This window comes from Lithobates pipiens, unplaced genomic scaffold (genome assembly GCF_037356315.1).
Source record: "Lithobates pipiens isolate NorthernLeopardFrog02 unplaced genomic scaffold, aLitPip1_a1.2 Scaffold_27, whole genome shotgun sequence".
Lineage (NCBI taxonomy): Eukaryota > Metazoa > Chordata > Amphibia > Anura > Ranidae > Lithobates > Lithobates pipiens.
The window spans coordinates 187,673,670-187,692,675 of record NW_027507788.1 but is presented as its reverse complement, the minus strand read 5'-3'; the positions used below and the strand labels follow the sequence as shown (position 1 = coordinate 187,692,675).

Sequence of the window (19,006 nt, the reverse complement as noted above, 5' to 3'; positions counted from 1 at the left end):
GCAGTTTCCCCTGCCATGCCAATTACCAGTGGCGGCTGGTGTTTGCTGCCCCCCCCCCAAACAAAAAACAAACAAGCAACCCCCCCCCCACTCCGGCACTTACCCCCATCGGTTGCAGGCAGGTGGGCTCCTGTGGGCAGCGGCTGTGTTGCGGGCACCTATGGGTAGATTGCAGCGCCTACGGGCGGGTTGCGGACTCTTATGGGCAGCGTGCAGCATCTTATGTGTCCTCTCTGCACCATGGCGGACGGCTTCTGCCATGTGGCTCCTCCCTCTGTCTCCAAAGCATCCAATAGGATCGCCTGTCCTTTCAGCCAATTGGGTCACTGATGTCAAAACCCGCTTTCTGATTGGCTGGGTGGAAGATCAGCGCATATTGATTCGCTGTTGTAACACACCTGGGTGGGCTCAGAGTGCACTCCTTGTGACCCAAGCCCACCCTATATTGTAGCCTATTAGAGCTCCTGGCTCTAATCAGTGCTTCAAAAAAACAGCCCCTCCGTATTGGAATCCATGCCAGAAGCATGGATGGGGGAGGTGGCAATGGAGAGAGGGGGGGTGGCACCCATGTACCCTTAATAGATGGGCTGCTCCTGCCAATTACCCTCCCTGTAGATGATCCTCTTCCCTCTGCTGCCGGGGCCCCTCCTTCCCCTGCCTATTCCCTCATCTCCTCTCATCCCCCATCAGTTGCTGCAGGTGCACAGGGGGATGTTTCAGGATGGAGAGCGGGGCAAGGAGCTGGTAAATGTCATTTTTACCAGCCCCTTCTTTCCTGACACAACCCAGTGAGTGATCTGTACCAATCGCTCACTGTGTTTTGTTAATAACGGAAGCATAGAAAGCTGTGTTTACTATGCTTCCGTTTGTGAATGAACAGGAGTGTCTGTATAAAGCTCTTTCTGTTCATTTACTGTCTGTGCAGCTGAGGCTGAAAGAGAAAGGGACTTGGGAAATTGTCTTCAGTCCCTTTCTGTCTCAAAACTGAGATATTAGGGATCTGTTTAGAGATCTGATATCCCGCCCCCCCCCCCCCCATAAATAAATAAATAAATTAAATTAAATATAGTAAAAAAAAAAAAATTAATAATAATAAAATGAAGAGCTCATTTACATGGGCCCTCTGGCCCATACCGTGTGAATGAGCGGTTTGTGTGGCTGGAGCCGCCTGTTACTCCTGAGGTTGCAGTGTCTGTATGAACACAGCCGCAGGTCTTCATTTCGCAGGTGTGGGTGAGTGGCCCCAAATGTCTGTGTTTGGGGGCCCTACACCGGCATCAGGTTAGCACGTGCAGCTGTGTTTTGTACAGCCCCTGTATCCTCCTAGGGTAACAAAGCCTACACACAGCTCCAACCACATAAAAAAAAGCTAAAAAAAAAAAACAAAACCACGCTGATTCAGAATGTACTCGCCTCGGCACCCATGTGAATGAGCCCCAACACCTCATTCCCACACACAGCTTTATTTATTAATACAGTTTTATTTTAGACTTGGTAGGCATTTAGGAAGTTATGTTGTGTTTGTGTCCACTAATAATGATTTTAGTGTATTTTTAGGGAAAATATTGTTCTGATCTTTTGGGTGGGGGCCCTGTCAGGTAGGTTGTGTGGTGACCTGTGATTTCTAACTGCAGCCCTGGATGTGGTGGCTGCAATCGGTCATTTGTTTGTTGTTTGTTTTTGTTTTTTTTTTAAAGTGGACCTTCAGTAATTTTTTCATCTTTCCATCTATTAAATCTTCTGCCCTTGTTGTTGTTTTTAACTTTGGATAGTAAAACATTTTTTTTTTCCTGCCAGTAAATACCTTGTACAGCCCACTTCTCTTTCTCTCACTCTCTCTCTTTCACCCCTCTCTCTCTATCACACCCTCTCTTTTTCTTTCTCACACCTCTCTCTCTCTCTCTCTCTCTCTCTCTCTCTCTCTCTCTCTCTCTCTCTCTCTCTCTCTCTCTCTCTCTCTCTCTCTCTCTCTCTCTCTCTCTCTCTCTCTCTCTCGAGAATTTGCCAGGAAGGGAGGGGCAGCGAGTCGTAAGAAGGCCAATGAGAGCTGCAGAGCTGGAGGCTGTGCCTGTGTAAATCCAGGAAGTGAACAGGCAGCAGCTTCAGCTGCCCACAGTTAAAATGGCTGCAGCCAGATCCAGTGGTGGGAGCTTTCTGCAGCATATTTGGCAAGTACACAATCACAGTATGTATAAAGTGGTTGGAGAGAAGCTTTAGAATGGCAAAGATGTTTTTATTACAAATTATGTGAGCAGACTGCAGTTCCTCTCTAAGCTTCTTTCTTTTTTTTTTTTTTTAATCACCTGGGGATTTGGCCAGTAATTTACTGTACTTTATGTATTATAGTAAAGGAACAGAGACCCATTTGGAGAGCAGTGTTGTACAGTCTGAGGGGAAGGGAGTGTTAGAGCCATTAGCACATTTAGATACACTAAACAAATTGAAGCCAAACTTAAATAAAAAAAAAAAATATATATATATACTAATTTGATAAAGCTTTGATAAAAAAAAACACTGAAAGCTGGTTATTAAGCACAGCTGCACCAAGTCCTGTGTGCTCCACCGAAATCACCCCCAAATGCTTACCTTACCAAGACAAATAGTAAGGGTGAATCCTACCCCAGTAGGGGCACATGGGTATAAAGACTTGAAGTCTTTAACCCTTTCCTACTTTATCCAAAAGTAGGAAAAAAATTATTTTCCTTTAACCTACACCTTAGGGCCTGTTCACACTGATGTGCTTAACCACTTCAGTCCCGGAAGGATTTACAGTCTCCTTACCAGAGCATTTTTTGCGATTCGGCACTGCGTCGATTTAGCTGACAATTGCGCGGTCATGCGATGTTGTACTCAAACAAAATTTTATGTCATGTTATTTATTTATTTCCCCCCCCCCCCCCCACAAATAGAGTTTTCTTTTGGTGGTATTTGATCACCTCCTATGGTTTTTATTTTTTTGCGCTATAAACAAAAGCAAAAAATTTTTGAAGGAAAAAAAAAGCCAGTATTTTTAACTTTTTGCTATAATAATTATCCCTCCAAAAATATCTAATTTTTTTTTTTTTTTTTTTTTTGCTCAATTTAGGCCGATACGTATTCTTCTACATATTTTTGGTAAAAAAAAATCGCAAATAAGCGTATATTGATTGGTTTGTGCAAAAGTTATAGCGTCTACAAAATACTGCGACATTATGGCGGACACTTTGGACACTTTTGACACTATTTTGGGACCATTTGTCATTTATACAGTGATCAGCACTATAAATAGAAGCATTAATATACTTAATTATAAGGTTTGGGGGTTCTAAGTAATTTTCGAGCAAAAAAAAATACTGATTTTAAAGTGGTTGTAAACCCTTACAGACCACTTTGACCTACAGGTAAGCCTAGCTTAAGGCTTGCATGTAGGTCCAAGAAATATCTCCTAAACCTACACGGTTTAGGAGATATATGTGTAGCACTAACCCCCGAAGCACCTGCTGGTTAGATTTGGGTTTACCGTTACCTTCTGTTTTCCTCGTTGCACGTCTAGGGGTGTCCCGTGGTAGATGGCCCAGTAACTTGAGAGACCGACAACAGATCCACTTGAATGGATTTTATTTGCAAAACGTAGACAATGAACAGTCTCTTAAATTGGGATCAGAGGGTTGGAAAGGAAAATTCAGGTACTCTTATGCCACGTACACACGATCAAACAATCGGGTGGAAAAGTCCGGCAAACTCAAGTCCGCTGCACAGCTCCGGGGGTCTTCTCGCCGGACTCCTCCGCTATCTTCTTCTAGCTCTTTTGCTAGCGGAGGAGCCCGGCTTTCTTCCTCGCCGCCGCCCTCTTCTTCCGAGTTCGGGGGTCTTATCCCCCTCTTCGGTTCTTCTTGCCGGGCCACCGCGCCTTCTTCTAGCTCTTTTACAGGCGGTGGCCCGGTCTTCTGTCGCCTTCTGTTCTTCTCTTCAGATGTTGCCTCGTCGCATCCTCCGCTCACAATGGCACGGACCCGACGCGCGGCGACTTATATAGGGACATCGCCGGATGATGTCCCCGCCCATTATGGTGTCACAGTCCCAGCTCTGGGACTGTGACACCATAATGGGCGGGGACATCATCCGGCGATGTCCCTATATAAGTCGCCGCGCGTCGGGTCCGTGCCATTGTGAGCGGAGGATGCGACGAGGCAACATCTAAAGAGAAGAAGAGAAGAAGAGAAGAACAGAAGGCGGCGACAGCGGGGACAGAAGACTGGGCCACCGCCTGTAAAAGAGCTAGAAGAAGGCGCGGTGGCCCGGCAAGAAGAACCGAAGAGAGGGACAAGACCCCCAAAGTCAGAAGAAGAGGGCGGCGGCGAGGAAGAAAGCCGGGCTCCTTTGCTAGCAAAAGAGCTAGAAGAAGATAGCGGAGGAGTCCGGCGAGAACACCCCCCGGAGCTGTGCAATAAACTATTTTAACCCTTGTGTGTTGTGTTTTTTTTTTTTTTTTTTTTTTTTTTTTACTCGCCGGCCGGGTAGCGTGCTCGGACAAGGGTCTGATGTGGACCTGGGGTGGACCCCCCACGCCGATTTATTTTTTGCGTTGGGGTTCCCCTTTAAGTCCATACCAGGTGGCGGGGCCAGCGGCGTCTCCTTCGCGGGCCCCGCTTACCTGGAGATGCGCTCAAAATGAGCGGACTTTCCTCCGCGTGTGTGGGCGAGTCCGTTCAAATCAAAATTAGGGCGGATAGTCCGGCGGACTTAGTACGCCGTATTAGTCCACTGAAAAAGTGCAGTGTGTGGGCAAGTAGCCCGTTCGGAAAGTCTGGCGGGAAGACCGCCAGACTAAGTCTGCCGGATAGTCGGCTACGTGTGTACGCGGCATTAGTGTCAAAGTCAAAATGTTGAAGAACTTGCTTACTTTGACTGCATCCAGAGAATAGCCATTCGCAGCTGGATTTTCACTCAAGTTGGACAGTCCTTCTCTCACAAGGCCTAGCAGCCAACAAGGTGCTTACTCAGGAACAAGTCTCTGCCACAGATGTTGTAGAACACGTAGGGAAACTTAAGCTTGAAAACACTTGTAGGATACCTGGATCTTTCAGTCAGCTTGGCGATATTCACGAGACCGGATTCTCTCAGGTACCTCAGCTCTTCCAGGCTCTTACTAAGAAACCAACCCGTACGTGGTCTTCTTCTTAAGAGTCCTCCCCTGGAATGCTTGAAGTCACTGGGTCTCTCCCAAACTGGAGATGGCACCCAACCACCTCAGAATCCTTCTTTAGTTTCCATGCCTCGGGCTAGCCAGCCCCGAGACATCAAGATCAGGTGGATCCGCACCCCAGGCCATAGCCTTCCTGGGGGCTGGTCAGGAGGACCGGGACCATGAAGTCAGTACATCATTCTGGACCGGAACCCCGAACCACGTGATGTCCGCATCTTAAGTACCCTCTCCCAGAAAGCACAGTGAAAGCGCCACTCCCACTGGGCGGGCTCCGAGAGAGAGTAACTTAAGCACCCAACCAGACCATAGTTCCATGCCTGCCAGAAGAGACAGTGCCCCCTGTGGCCAGGCTGAACATTTCGTAGTCCAGTCAGACTGATGCTGAAGCCTAATTTAGACAAGTGTACCCAAACCAAACTGCAGCTTAGGCATAACTTTAACTTTGAAAAAACGCATAGCGCGTGCTCTTCAGGAGCCGCTGCTACATATGCAAAAGACAGGCACTGCTGTCTATGGCGCAGGCACACTGAGCATGCCACTGCTAACGGCGGGAGTGATGTTATCGTGGCTCCGGCCAGTCACAGCGCCAGAGCCGCGATACCCGGAAGTCAGTCCGGGATAGATGGCGCCGTCGGAGGAGGAAAACGAGGGTCGCTTTGGGGGCTTCCATCTCAGGTAAGTTATTCATAATGAGCTAGTATGCTATGCATACTAGCTCATTATGCCTTTGCCTTGCAGGGTGCATTTTTATTAATTTTTTTTATTTTTATTTTTGGTTTTGTTTTACTTCCTCTTTAACTTGTAAACAACAAATGTCAGAAATAGGCTTGGGCATGAAAGGAATAGAATACATGAAGGTAAAAAAAAAAAACTTCAGCCTTTTACAGCAACTTTAAGAAGTGATTTGATTGTGTTTGCAGTAACTGCTTTAAGCATTACTCCTCCTTTAATTTAAAATAGTTTTAATGGTTTCTGGTAAGTGATATAAGTGGATTGATCCCCTGAAATGGGACTCTCTCTCCTGGCACAGACAGTATGCCCTGTGTTATAAAGGATCTGTTCCTGGGTGGTGCTGACACGGCTCTCTGGTATTACCGGGCAGTTGAGTTTTGGCAGCTTACATGAAATACTTCCTCCAGAATAAAGTGGGAACATTTCTGCAAGGGGAAGTACTACTTGTACTATGTTGGTCTACCTATTTTGTTGTCTAATTCCCAATGTGCATCAGCATGACAGGAGAAGGCTACAAAGTGGCACTGGTCTCTGTGTGCCCACCCCCTGCTGTCTGGGATCTCCTTGGGAAGAAACTCATGAAGAGCCTGGGAATTCCTCTCCTAAGAATGGCAAATCTGCACTTATGAACGTTGCTTGTATATTATTAAATGTATCATAAACCTCAGTGAGTTGCACTCCTTTATAACTTTATTATGAGAAGGGAGACGGCAGAACACATGTTTTACGATCTGTACAGTTCTGCTTTTCTTGCTCTTTCTTCCGGTGTCGTATTTATAAGCGATTTTATAATGCCAAGGGATAAACGTGCACATCTTCCTCCAGGCAAAATCCACACAATTGTGGCCTTGTGTGTTTGAGGCGGCACACTGTTATGATGGGTCATTTGTTACACAATATACGTGTTCTGCATTATACATAGTTACATAGTAGGCGAGGTTGAAAAAAAGACACAAGTCCATCAAGTCCAACCTATGTGTGTGATTATATGTCAGTATTACATTGTATATCCCTGTATGTTGCGGCCGGTGCTCAGCTATTAGTTTCTTGAAACTATCATTGCCCCCCGCTGAGACCACCGCCTGTGCAAGGGAATTCTACATCCTTGCCGCTCTTACAGTAAAGAAAGTGATCGTGATGAGCAGGGGCAGACTGACCATTCGGCCACTCGGGCACTGTCCGAGGGCCCTGGGCCACTAGGGGGGCCCCACCTGGGTTGGCAGCCTCAGTAAAACCAGGGACAGTATGTAAAAATCTGTGTGGTGGCTTTTTTTTTTTTTTTTATACAAATGTCTTTGAAATGTCTCTTACCGACATCCTTTTGGTCTAAAAATCCAGAGATTATAGCCGCCCCACTTCTCCGGTACCTTCTCAGCCAATAGAAACATGTCTGTGTGGCCCCATGAGTTGTCAGTCCGCCCCTGGTGATGAGTGTTCAATCATGCAGGATTTTATAACACTTCTAAAAAGAGCATTTGTAACGATATAGTAGCCAATATTGTATATTACATTACCGGACCTTGAGAAGTTTGTAACCCAAAGTAAACCTTTTTCCAAACTACTAATCTGTAAATTGGTGTGATGAAGACTTTCTAAAACCACTTCAGCCCCGGAAGGATTTGCCCCCTTGATGACCAGTCCATGTTTTGCAATACGGCACTCTTGATGCTTTAACTGACAATTGTGCAGTTGTGCAACAAAATGTATGTCCCCCCCCCCCCACACACACACACACACACACACACACACACACACACACACACACACAAATAGAGCTTTCTTTTGGTGGTATTTGATCAGCTCTGTGGTTTTTATGTTCTGCGCTATAAACAAAAAAAGACGGACAATTTTGAAAAAAAAAAAAGCAATATTTCCCAAGTGTTCTTCCAGGACAGCCCTTGAGAGATGGAGCTCCTCCCATCGACACAGGAAACACATTGCCACAGTTCAAAAGGTGGTCCCTCAGGTCCCTGGTCAGTCATTTGTGTTTCCTCCGTCGGAGGAACATGTTGCCAGGAACCTGGAGGCCCCTCTCAGGGGCTGCCTGAGAACCTGCAAGCCTAAGGGACCGGGTCCTGGTTTATGGCTGCAGTTTGGGTCCATACCTTTTTTTCTTTGGCTCGGGTACCGTCCAGCTGAACCGGAGCAGACCCGTTACCCTCCTCCTTCCAGTGCCGAGGTGGCCAGGGGCAGAATGACGCCGGTTTCCCCCAGGAGTGGTGAGTGGAACCTTCCATCTTCCCTCCTCGTTGCAGGGGGTCGGAGACGCCGAGCGTTCACTTCCGGCGGAACCGCGTCATCACTGCGTGCCGAGACTTCCGGTTCCGGGTCTCTAAGGGTACAAGGAGGAGAGGGAGAGCCAGCGCTGTGCCTGTAAAGCCCGACCAGCGTCCAGCTATACCGGATTAGCGGCGGGATTCGGAGCGTCAGAGGGGGACCATGGAGGCTATTCCCCAGGATACTCCGGCGGAGACAGGCACCAGCCAAACCCAGGTAGGCTGCTGGGCATGCTATTACTCTGGTGGAGTGGTGGTGTTTGTAGGCTGGGCCCTGTAGTACCCCACGGTGGCGGTTTACTCACAGTGAGGTTGTTTGTTAGTGGTGATTCTAAGAGGGACATGGTGCTGACGCTAAGAAATCCTTTGTCTTCTTATTTTCAGGCTAAAGAGATGCCAAGGGAAGACAAGACAGGCCGCAAAAAGTGTCCTAATTGTGGGAATAGGTTGTCCTCTGGCTCTAACAAAGCCCTATGCAAGCAATGCATTGCAAGCTTGCTTAAATCTGAGGCAGATTCCCCTTTAGCAAAGTTTTTGGGCTCCTTTAAAGAGGAAATGGCGTCGACCTTTAAGTCCCTCCGGGAGTTAATCACTGACGTGGGATCAGCTGCAGCTGCCTCCACGAGTAAAACAACTATAATCTCATCCTCACCATGCCTTACAACACCCAGCTCAGGGGAGCCCCGTATGGTCAGGGAGCCTAGCCCCACGTTGATTAGCCCCGAATCCTCTGACACTGACTCGGGTCAGGAAGAGGATCAAGCAGCATCTAAAGCCTCAAAATATAGATTATCTCTCGAGGAAGTAGATGAGCTAATGGGGGCTATCTATGATACGCTGGAAATTGAGGAGGAAGAAACTCAGTTATCCAGACATGATCAAATGTATGAGGCTCTGGGGAAAAAGAAAGCAAGGGTTTTTCCTATACATAAGGTGCTTTCTGACCTTGTCCTTAAGGAGTGGTCTGAACCAGACAAGAAGGTTTTCTTTCCTAAATCCCTTAAGAGAAGGTTCCCTTTTGATGAGAGCCCAGAGGCGGTCTGGAATAAAAATCCAAAACTAGACGCCCCTCTGTCCAAAATCTCAAAGCAGGCTGATCTGGCCTTTGAGGATATGGGCCACCTGAAAGATCCCATGGACAGGAGAACAGACATTGTCTTAAAGAGGGCCTGGGATGCCTCTATGGCAGGCTTAAAACCAGCTCTAGCCACTTCCTGTGTAGCTAGAAACCTGGAGTTCTGGTTATCGCAACTACAAGAACACTTAAAGGCAGGCACTCCTAGGGGGGAGCTTTTGAAATCCTTCCCTATGCTATTTAAGGCCACCAGTTTCATCTCTGACGCCTCCACGGACTCCGTTAAATTTACGGCTAAATCTGCAGCACTTTCAGTGGCAGCAAGGAGGTCAGTATGGATGAAAACCTGGGGGGGAGACACGGCGTCTAAAACCCGCCTGTGCAGCGTCCCTTTTACAGGAGACTTAGTCTTCGGGCCTGAATTAGACTCCGCCTTAGAAAGGACGGCGGACAAAAAGAAAACCTTTCCCGCAAAAAAGAAAAATTTTCAAAGAAAAATTTTTCGTCCCTTTAAGGAACCCTCTAAATCAGAGAAGAGTTCAACCCCCAAAAAACATTGGTCGGGACATAAAGGGAAAGGAAAAGGGGGCATACTGTTTAGCCGCCCCAATCAGGATCCCAAACCCCAGTGACGTCAGGGTTCCTGTGGGAGGAAGATTAAGCAAATTTCTTCCTCAATGGGAAGAGACAACCTCGAACGAGTTTGTCTTAAACATAATAAAAAGGGGTCATGCGCTGGAATTTCACAGCAACCCTCCTTCCAAGTTTCTGGTGACAAAGCTTCCAAGTCACTCAGAAAAGGCCAGGGCCTTACCTTTACTAATAGGGGAAATGGTAGATCAAGAAGTATTGACACCAGTCCCTATTCAGGAACAAGGGGACGGTTTTTACTCACACATCTTTGTGGTAAGAAAACCGTCAGGGAGATTCAGACTAATTATGAACCTCCGTCCACTGAATCGCTCCATCCGTTACAAGAGATTTCGGATGGAGTCCATTTATTCCATAAAGAATCTCCTGCAGAAAGAGACATTTATGGCAACCCTGGACCTAAGGGATGCTTATCTGCACATTCCAATAAGGGAGGAATGCCAGAAATTCCTTCGGATGGCAGTGCAGATAGACACAAAGGTTTACCACTTTCAGTGCAGAGCACTTCCCTTCGGTCTATCATCCTCTCCGAGAATCTTTACCAAGGTTCTCGGAGAGGCTTTAGTTCCTCTGAGGCTTCAATCAGTCTCAATTATCCCCTACCTAGACGATCTGCTCCTAACAGCCCACTCAGAGAGTCGTCTTTCTCAGGACCTAGAATTGACTCAACTCAGTCTGAGTCGATTAGGGTGGATTGTCAGTCAGGAGAAATCCAAGACAACCCCAACACAGGAGATCCTGTATCTGGGGTACTGGATCAAGTCTGTAGATCAGAAAATTATACTGCCGGAAGAAAAGATTTTGAATCTGTGGCAGAGAATATCTTTTCTTCAATGCAGCCCCAAGTGTACGGTGAGGGAAGTAATGTCGGTCTTAGGTCTTATGACGGCAGCCATTCCAGCCGTACAATGGGCCAGGTTCCATCAAAGAGAACTTCAGGGTTTTCTGTTAGAACAATTAAAAGGCAGAGATCTGGAGGAGGAGGTATCGATCCCCTCAAGGGTAAAACGCTCCCTCTGGTGGTGGAAGGACAGGGAGAACCTAAACAAAGGGGTTCATTGGGTCCTTCCTATCACTTCAACACTAACAACGGATGCGAGCAGTTGGGGCTGGGGAGCCCACCTAGGCTCAAGCTGGGTCCAGGACAAGTGGACCCCAGAGGAGAAATGTTTCTCTTCCAATTGGAAAGAACTAACAGCAATCCTGAGAGCTGTTCTAGCTTTCCACCCCGCAATACGGGGTCACCATCTACAAGTCCGTTCAGACAATACGACGGCTGTAGCATACATAAACAAACAAGGAGGAACCAGAAGTCCTCGTTTGATGTTGGTAGCCAGACGCATTCTCCAGTGGGCAGAAGCCAATCTGGAATCCATTTCTGCAGTTCACCTGAAAGGGGAGCTGAACAACAAGGCGGACTTCTTGAGTCGACAGAGAATTTCGAACCAAGAATGGTCCTTACACCCAGAGGCATTCAATCTCATAACAGCTCACTGGGGAGAACCAGAGGTAGACCTTTTTGCGAGCAAGAAAAATGCAAAGGTTCCCAATTTTTTCTCGCTAAACCCAGGAGATCAACCCCTGGCGGTAGATGCCTTGCAAACTCCATGGACTTTCAGTCTGGCGTATGCATTTCCCCCTCTTCATCTCATTCCGAGGGTCCTAGCAAGATTCCTCAAGGAAAAAACCTGTTTGATTCTAGTAGCACCTTTTTGGCCCAGGAGACCGTGGTTCACAACGTTGCTACAATTGACAGACTGTCCGCCTCTAAGACTTCCCTACAGACAGGACCTCCTGTCGCAGGGACCTCTTTACCATCCGCAGGTCGCCACACTGAAGCTGTCAGCGTGGTTACTGAGGAGGAAATCTTAAGGAGTAAGGGCCTGTCAGACGAGGTAATTGCGACCTTACTACAGAGTCGCAAACCAGTCACAAGAGCTATTTACAAAAAAGTCTGGAAAAAATTCAATAGCTGGCTGAATGGCCGGGACATAAATACGGCTAATATTCTACAGTTTTTACAGGAAGGTGTAAACAAGGGTTTAACCCTAAGTACTATTAAAGTACAGATAGCTGCCTTAAGTGTATACCTAGATGAACGCTTACAGGAAAATCCTTTTGTCGCTAGATTCTGTAAGGCAGTCGCTAGACGCAAGCCAGTCAGAATCACAAAAGTCCCATCCTGGGATTTAGCAGTTGTGCTAAAAGCTTTTTTGGGGTCACCCTTTGAGCCTATCTCAGAGGCCTCCCTAAGGCTTATTACCTTTAAGACAGTTCTCCTGGTGGCAATCACTTCAGCCCGTAGGGTCAGTGAAATCCAAGCACTTTCCATCAGGGAACCATTCCTACAGATCCTAGAAGACAGAGTCATTCTAAAGACAGACCCTGGGTTCTTACCAAAGGTAGCATCTAGCTTCCATAGGTCCCAAGATATTGTCCTCCCTTCATTTTGTCAAAATGCAGCAAATGAGAAAGAGGAACGTTTTCATTTATTGGATGTGAGGAGGTGTATTCTAGAATATCTTAAAATAACAAATCCATTCAGAATCTCAGACTCCCTTTTTGTCCTTTTTTCCGGACAGCGTAGGGGACAGAAAGCTTCAAAAGTAACCATAGCTAGATGGATAAGGCTAGCTATAGCAGAGGGGTATAAGGCCTTGAATAGAGATCCTCCTGAGGGTGTTAAAGCTCACTCAACAAGAGCGTTGTCTGCATCCTGGGCAGAAAGAGCTGGTGCCACCCCGGAGCAGGTATGTAAAGCAGCCACATGGTCAAGCTTTTCCACCTTTACAAGGCATTACCGACTGGACTTAATGTCTAGTCAGGATCAGGCCTTTGGGAGGAAAGTCCTCCAGGCCGTGGTCCCCCCCTAATCTGGTAAGTACTTGGGGATCCTCTCAAGGGCTGTCCTGGAAGAACACTTGGGAAAACTGGAGTTAGTACTTACCGGTAACTCCTTTTCCGGTGGTCTTCCAGGACAGCACGATCCCACCCTTTATTTGATTGTAGTGATGTACTAATGTTATTACCTGTTATGGTTTATATGTTTTTCAGTTCCATCCTTCGGTTCTTGGTGAATGACTGACCAGGGACCTGAGGGACCGCCTTTTGAACTGTGGCAATGTGTTTCCTGTGTCGATGGGAGGAGCTCCATCTCTCAAGGGCTGTCCTGGAAGACCACCGGAAAAGGAGTTACCGGTAAGTACTAACTCCAGTTTTTTTACTTTTTTGCTATAACTATCTCCCCCCCCCCCCCCCCCCCAAAAAAAAAAACACATTTCTTTAGGCCAATATGTATTCTTCTATATTTTTTGGTTAAAACAATTGCAATAAGCGTATATTGATTGGTTTGCATGACAGTTATAGCATCTACAAAATGGGGGATAAATGTGTGGTATTTTTATTATTATTTTTTTTACTAGTAATGGTGGCAATCTGCGTTTTTTTATTTATTTTTATTTTTTTTCATTTTTTTTTTATGGGACTGCGACATTGTAGTGGACAGATCGGACACCATTGAGACCATTGACATTTATACATTGATAAGTGCTATAAATAGCCACTGATTACTGTGTAAATGTCACTGACAGGGAAGGAGTTAACACTAAGTAGCAATCAAAGTGTTAAGTGTGTCCTACGCACATCAGCTCCAGGGACACGTTGCGGCTGCACCTGCTATAAATCGATTTAAAGGACTGACTTACAATGCCAGCGACTCACGCAGCCATGCCAACCTGCTGCAGTACAACTGTGGTGGCTGGCCCGGAAAGTAGTTGAAGTTTTACTAAACCCACAACAGTAAAAAATCAGTCAGTATATGCAGAATGGCATGCTTGCTATACTCGCTTTGGAACGTAAGGGGTTAATCATCTGCATTGTGTAAAAAGGCTCTTTGATCCTGTATGGACAGATCTGCCCCCCCCCCCCCCTCCTGCAGGGTAACTCTGGGCAAGGCCAGAAAAAGCACAGTGAGAGTAGTCCCCCTGCACATGCTCAATTTGGCCTCTCTCTTGCTGGAGAGAACAGTTCCTGCTTGAGCTGAGCTGTTCATTATATTGACATCACACATCTGGTCGTGTATACAATTCCTAAATGACAGCCTAGTCCCTCCCTCCTCCTCCATGCCCAGTAACTAAAAAAGAACACCGTGCATGGGATGTCACATCTTGAATGATGAGCCGCCTCCCATGGCAGCATGTGGACACAGGCTATAGTGGAAATCTCCTCCTACCTGAACACTCAGCACTCGGGTGGACCCTGCAGTTTACCATGTGACCGTGATAGACAGATCAGTGAAAAAGGTGTATAGTGGCAGTATTTTAATGTAAAAAGATGATTTATAAGCTGTGGAGGGGGGGGGGGGGGTGCCTACCGGTCACTTTTAACCCCCTCCTGGGGAAGTTTAAAAAAAAAAGTGTGGGAGGGGAATAAACTTTTTCATGGTTTGTTATAACATTTTGCAAACAGGTCTTTTTTTCATTTTTCTCCTTCACTTATGGGCACTGATAGGCAGCACTGGTGGGCACGATTGGGACTGCACTGATAAGGGGCACTGATGGGCAGCACTATTGGGACTGCACTGATAAGGGCACTGATGGGCAGCACTATTGGGACTGCACTGGTGGGCACTATTGGGACTGCACTGATAATCTGTGTACATGTCCCTTTTTACAGAAGCTGGGTATCTGCTCTCTTCTCCCTTCCTTACGCTGTCAGCGTGAGGAAAGGAGTGCCGATTATGAGCTTCTGTTTACATCCATGATCAGCTGTAAATGGACAAAGCTGGTCATGTGGTAAAGAGCCTCCTGATTGGCTCTTTACCACAATTTGCAATCAGCAGTGTCCGGAGGATCACGGGGCGTCATCCCAGAGGTAGCCCGCCACACTGTAGCAGTCATACGGCTATAGAGTGGTCGGCAAATGGTTGAAGATGAATTCAAGGTATTAGTATTTCATGAATATTTTTACATTGGTCCAGCTTGGACTAATGCTACTATGTATATGCTATGGGTGAAAGGTGGCTCCAGCTCCTGTTCTCCACTTATAGAGAACTCTCAGACAACTGATCTCTACAATTAAGCCCCAAAAAGGCGAGACATGTCTGAGAGGAGGACAGGAGCTGAAGCCATCTTTTACCCATCTCCTTCACATTTATGCAACAGGGAGTTGGTGTATGTGTGCAGACGGCCACCATTTTGTTGAAGTCTACTAGAGTCTGACAAGCTGATCTTGTGTGTCTTGCACCAGTCTAGTCACATGCTGATCCAACGGACGTGGGGGGCATTTTAGCTGTACTATTTTCATTGTTTTTTGTTATCCCAGCACTGATCTCCACTTGCTTCTGGGTCCCGAGATTAATTTATAGCATTTTTGTTTTGTGTGTGTTTTTTTTTTTTTTGGTTGATATCCTGTCTCAATCATTTTGAAATACACCTATGATCAGGGCTGGTGCAAGGATTTTTGACACCCTAGGCGAAACCTCATTTTGCCGCTCCCCCCTTGGTTCCACCCCTGACCCCACCCCCTTTGTCCTGCCCATGTATACCCCACCTTTTTAATTAAATGCCCATCAAATGCAGCCTCACCAGTGGCCAACAATATAGCCTACTAGTGCCCATCAATAAATGTTTGCTTGCTTCCATTCATTCGGGAGTTGGGACACAGACACAGTCCTCCGCCAGTTGCTTTTTGTAGAGAGAAGAGAGTAGGAACACCAGGAGCTAGGCGCCCCTAGGCAGCAGGGCACCCTAGGCGGCTTCCTAGTTTGCCTAGTGGTAGCACCGGCCCTGCCTATGATAAAAATTACAGACCCTTCATTTCTTTGTAAATATGCAAACTTACAAAATCTGCAGGGGATCAAATAATAATTTTCCCCCACTGTATATACATCCAAATTTGGACCAGTGTAACTATGTATACAACATTGATGCCTGGAATTCTTGCTACCGATATTACTTTAATTAACTTCAGCTCTGGAAGTGTTAACCCCCCTATGACCAGGCCATTTTTTTGCAATACGGCACTGCGTTACTTTACCTGACAATTGCAGTGTGACGCTGTGCCCAAATACAATTTGTCTTTCTTTTTTATTTATTTATTTATTTATTTTTCTCCACAAATTCCCTTTCTTTTGGTGGTATTTGATCACGTCTGCGGGTTTGTTTTTTGTGCTATAAACAAAAAAAAAAAGCTGACCATTTTGAAAAATAAAACCATATTTTTTACTTTGTGCTATAAAACATTATCCCAAAAAAAAATGTAAAAAAAAAGCTACTTTCTTCATCAATTTAGGCCAATATGTATTCTGCTACATAATTTTGTTAAAAAAAAATCCTAATAAGTATGTACTGATTGATTTGCGCAAAAGTTATAGCGTCTACATACTGAGATTTTTATTTATTTAAATTGTTTTACTAATAATGGCGGTGATCAGCGACTTCTAGCAGGACTGCGATATTGTGGAGGACAAATCGGACAACTGACACATTTGACACGTTTTGGGGACTAGTGACACTAATACAGTGATCAGTGCTAAAAAGTATGCACTATCACTGTATGAATGGTAATTCATAGGGGTTAACATCAGGGGCGATCAAAGGGTTAAATGTATGCCTAGGTTGTGCCTACTCCATTGTGTCTGAGGTGCTTTAACTAGGGGAAGGCCCTGGGTCCCTGCTTGGCAGAAACATTGGATCAGTGCCTTCCCTTCTGACAGAACGACAATCTGCCTTGTTTACATGTCTGTGCCCTGTACAATTGCCGATAGGTTGGCGAACATCAAATCTGCGATACCCGCTGCTGCTGTGTATAATCGGAGCAGGTCGCTTGCAGCGTGCCCCAGACCCAGAAGTATCTAATCGGGTACTAGGTACCTGATCTGGCGCAGAGCGGCCGCCCTGCTGCGGTATATGTGCGGAGGGCGGTCGGGAACTGGTGAAAAGAGGACTTGAGATCATGAGGTGAGGACTTGCTATCAATATCTTCACAAAACAAACTGCCTCCTGCTGCAGCCAAATATATCACATTTTGACTCTTCAGTCCAGAGCACCTGATGCCATTTTTCTGAACCCAGTTCCTATGTTTTCCTGCATAAGACATGCAAAGAAGGCTAAACGACTCAACTAAGCAAGAGACCGTTTGTTGGTGGAGAGATGGTGAGCGTCTGCAGGCAACAGTGAAGTATGGTGGAGGATCCCTGCAAGTTTGGGGCTGCATTTCTGCAAATGGATATGGAGATTGGGTCAGGATTAATGGAGTCCTCAGAGAAATACAGGCAGATACTTCAAAGGGTGGTCATCCCAAATATTGGTTTGGGTTTCTCTTCTGTTCATTCACTTTCCCTTTTGTTAATTGATAAAAAAAAGAAGAATATTTAAGGATAGGTTCAGGGTTTTACTAAATGAGCAGCCCCCCCCCCCCCAAAATGTGCCCCCATTGTGGCAGCGGGCTGGGTATCTTCTCCCCGCACAATTGCTGTCACAATTTTTGAAAAAAAAAACACGTCTGCATCATTCTGGGTTCTGTGAATGGGAGAACTACACCTACCTCAGCCTTTGCAGCTGACAGTTTGTAATTTTTAATGAACTACCAGGGCTCTGATGAGTGCTCTAGGACGTTCATTGATTCTTCCGGTCACTCAGGCTTCCGCAGACCGCTACACTGACAGTCTGCAAGAGCCTGAGATTGCACCAGTGCTGACCATGGGTGCAATAAAAAATAAATAAATGTAATAACAAATTTAACATACAGTGTGTGTGTGTGTGTATATATATATATATATATATCTCTATCTATGATATGTCTCACAAACATTAGTACACCCCTCACATTTTTGTAAATATTTTATTCTATCTTTTCATGTGACAACACTGAAGAAATGACACTTTGCTACAATGTAAAGTAGTGAGTGTACAGCTTGTATAACAGTGCATATTTCCTGTCCCCTCAAAATAACTCAACACACATTAATGTCTAAACCGCTGGCAACAAAATTGAGTACACCCCTAAGTGAAAATGCCTAAATTGGGCCCACTTAGCCATTTTCCCTCCCTGGTGTCATGTGACTTGCTAGTATTACAAGGTCTCGGGTGTGAATGGGGAGCAGGTGTGTTAAATTTTTGGTGTTATCGCTCTCTCTCTCTCATACTGGTCACTGGAAGTTCAACATGGCACCTCATGACAAAGAACTCTCTGAGGATCTGAAAAAAAGAATTGTTGCTCTACATAAAGATGGCCTAGGCTATAAGAAGATTACCAAGACCCTAAAACTGAGCTGCAGCGCGGTGGCCAAGACCATACAGCAGTTTAACAGGACGGGTTCCACTCAGAACAGGCCTCGCCATGGATGACAAAAGAAGTTGAGTGCACGTGCTCAGCGTCATATCCAGAGGTTGTCTTTGGTAAATAGACGTATGAGTGCTGCCAGCATTGCTGCAGAGGTTGAAGCGGTGGGGGGGGGGGGGGAAGACAGCCTGTCAGTGCTCAGACCATACGCCACACACTGCATCAAATTGTTCTACATTGCTGTCATCCCAGAAGGAAGTCTCTTCTAAAGATGATGCACAAGAAAGCCGACAAGAAGGCTAAGGACAGGGATTACTGGAACCATGTCCTGAGATCTGATGAGACCAAGAGAAACTTATTTGGTTCAGATGGTTTCAAGCGTGTGTGGCGGCAACCAGGTGAGGAGTACAAAGACAAGTGTGTCTTGCCTACAGTCAAGCATGGTGGTGGGAGTCTCATGGTCTGGGGCTGCATGAGTGCTGCTGGCACTGGGGAGCTACAGCTCATTGAGAGAACCATGAATGCCAACATGTACTGTGACATACTGAAGCAGAGCATGACCCCCTCCCTTCGGAGACTGGACCGCAGGGCAGTATTCCAACATAACGACCCCAAACACACCTCCAAGACTACCACTGCCTTGCTAAAGATGCTGAGGGTAAAGGTGATGGACTGGCCAAGCATGTCTCCAGACCTAAACCCTATTGAGCATCTGTGGGGCATCCTCAAACGGAAGGTGGAGGAGCGCAAGGTCTCTAACATCCACCAGCTCTGTGATGTCGTCGTGGAAGAGGGGAAGAGGAC

General features: G+C 46.3%; 1 protein-coding gene across 2 annotated transcripts in view; it reads left to right on the top strand.

Annotated features, from left to right (window-relative positions):
• The window catches only part of GRAMD1B (GRAM domain containing 1B), a 425,888-nt gene that overhangs the window by 95,300 nt on the left and 311,582 nt on the right, over positions 1 to 19,006 (top strand). The gene's annotated exons all lie outside the window — the stretch shown is intronic.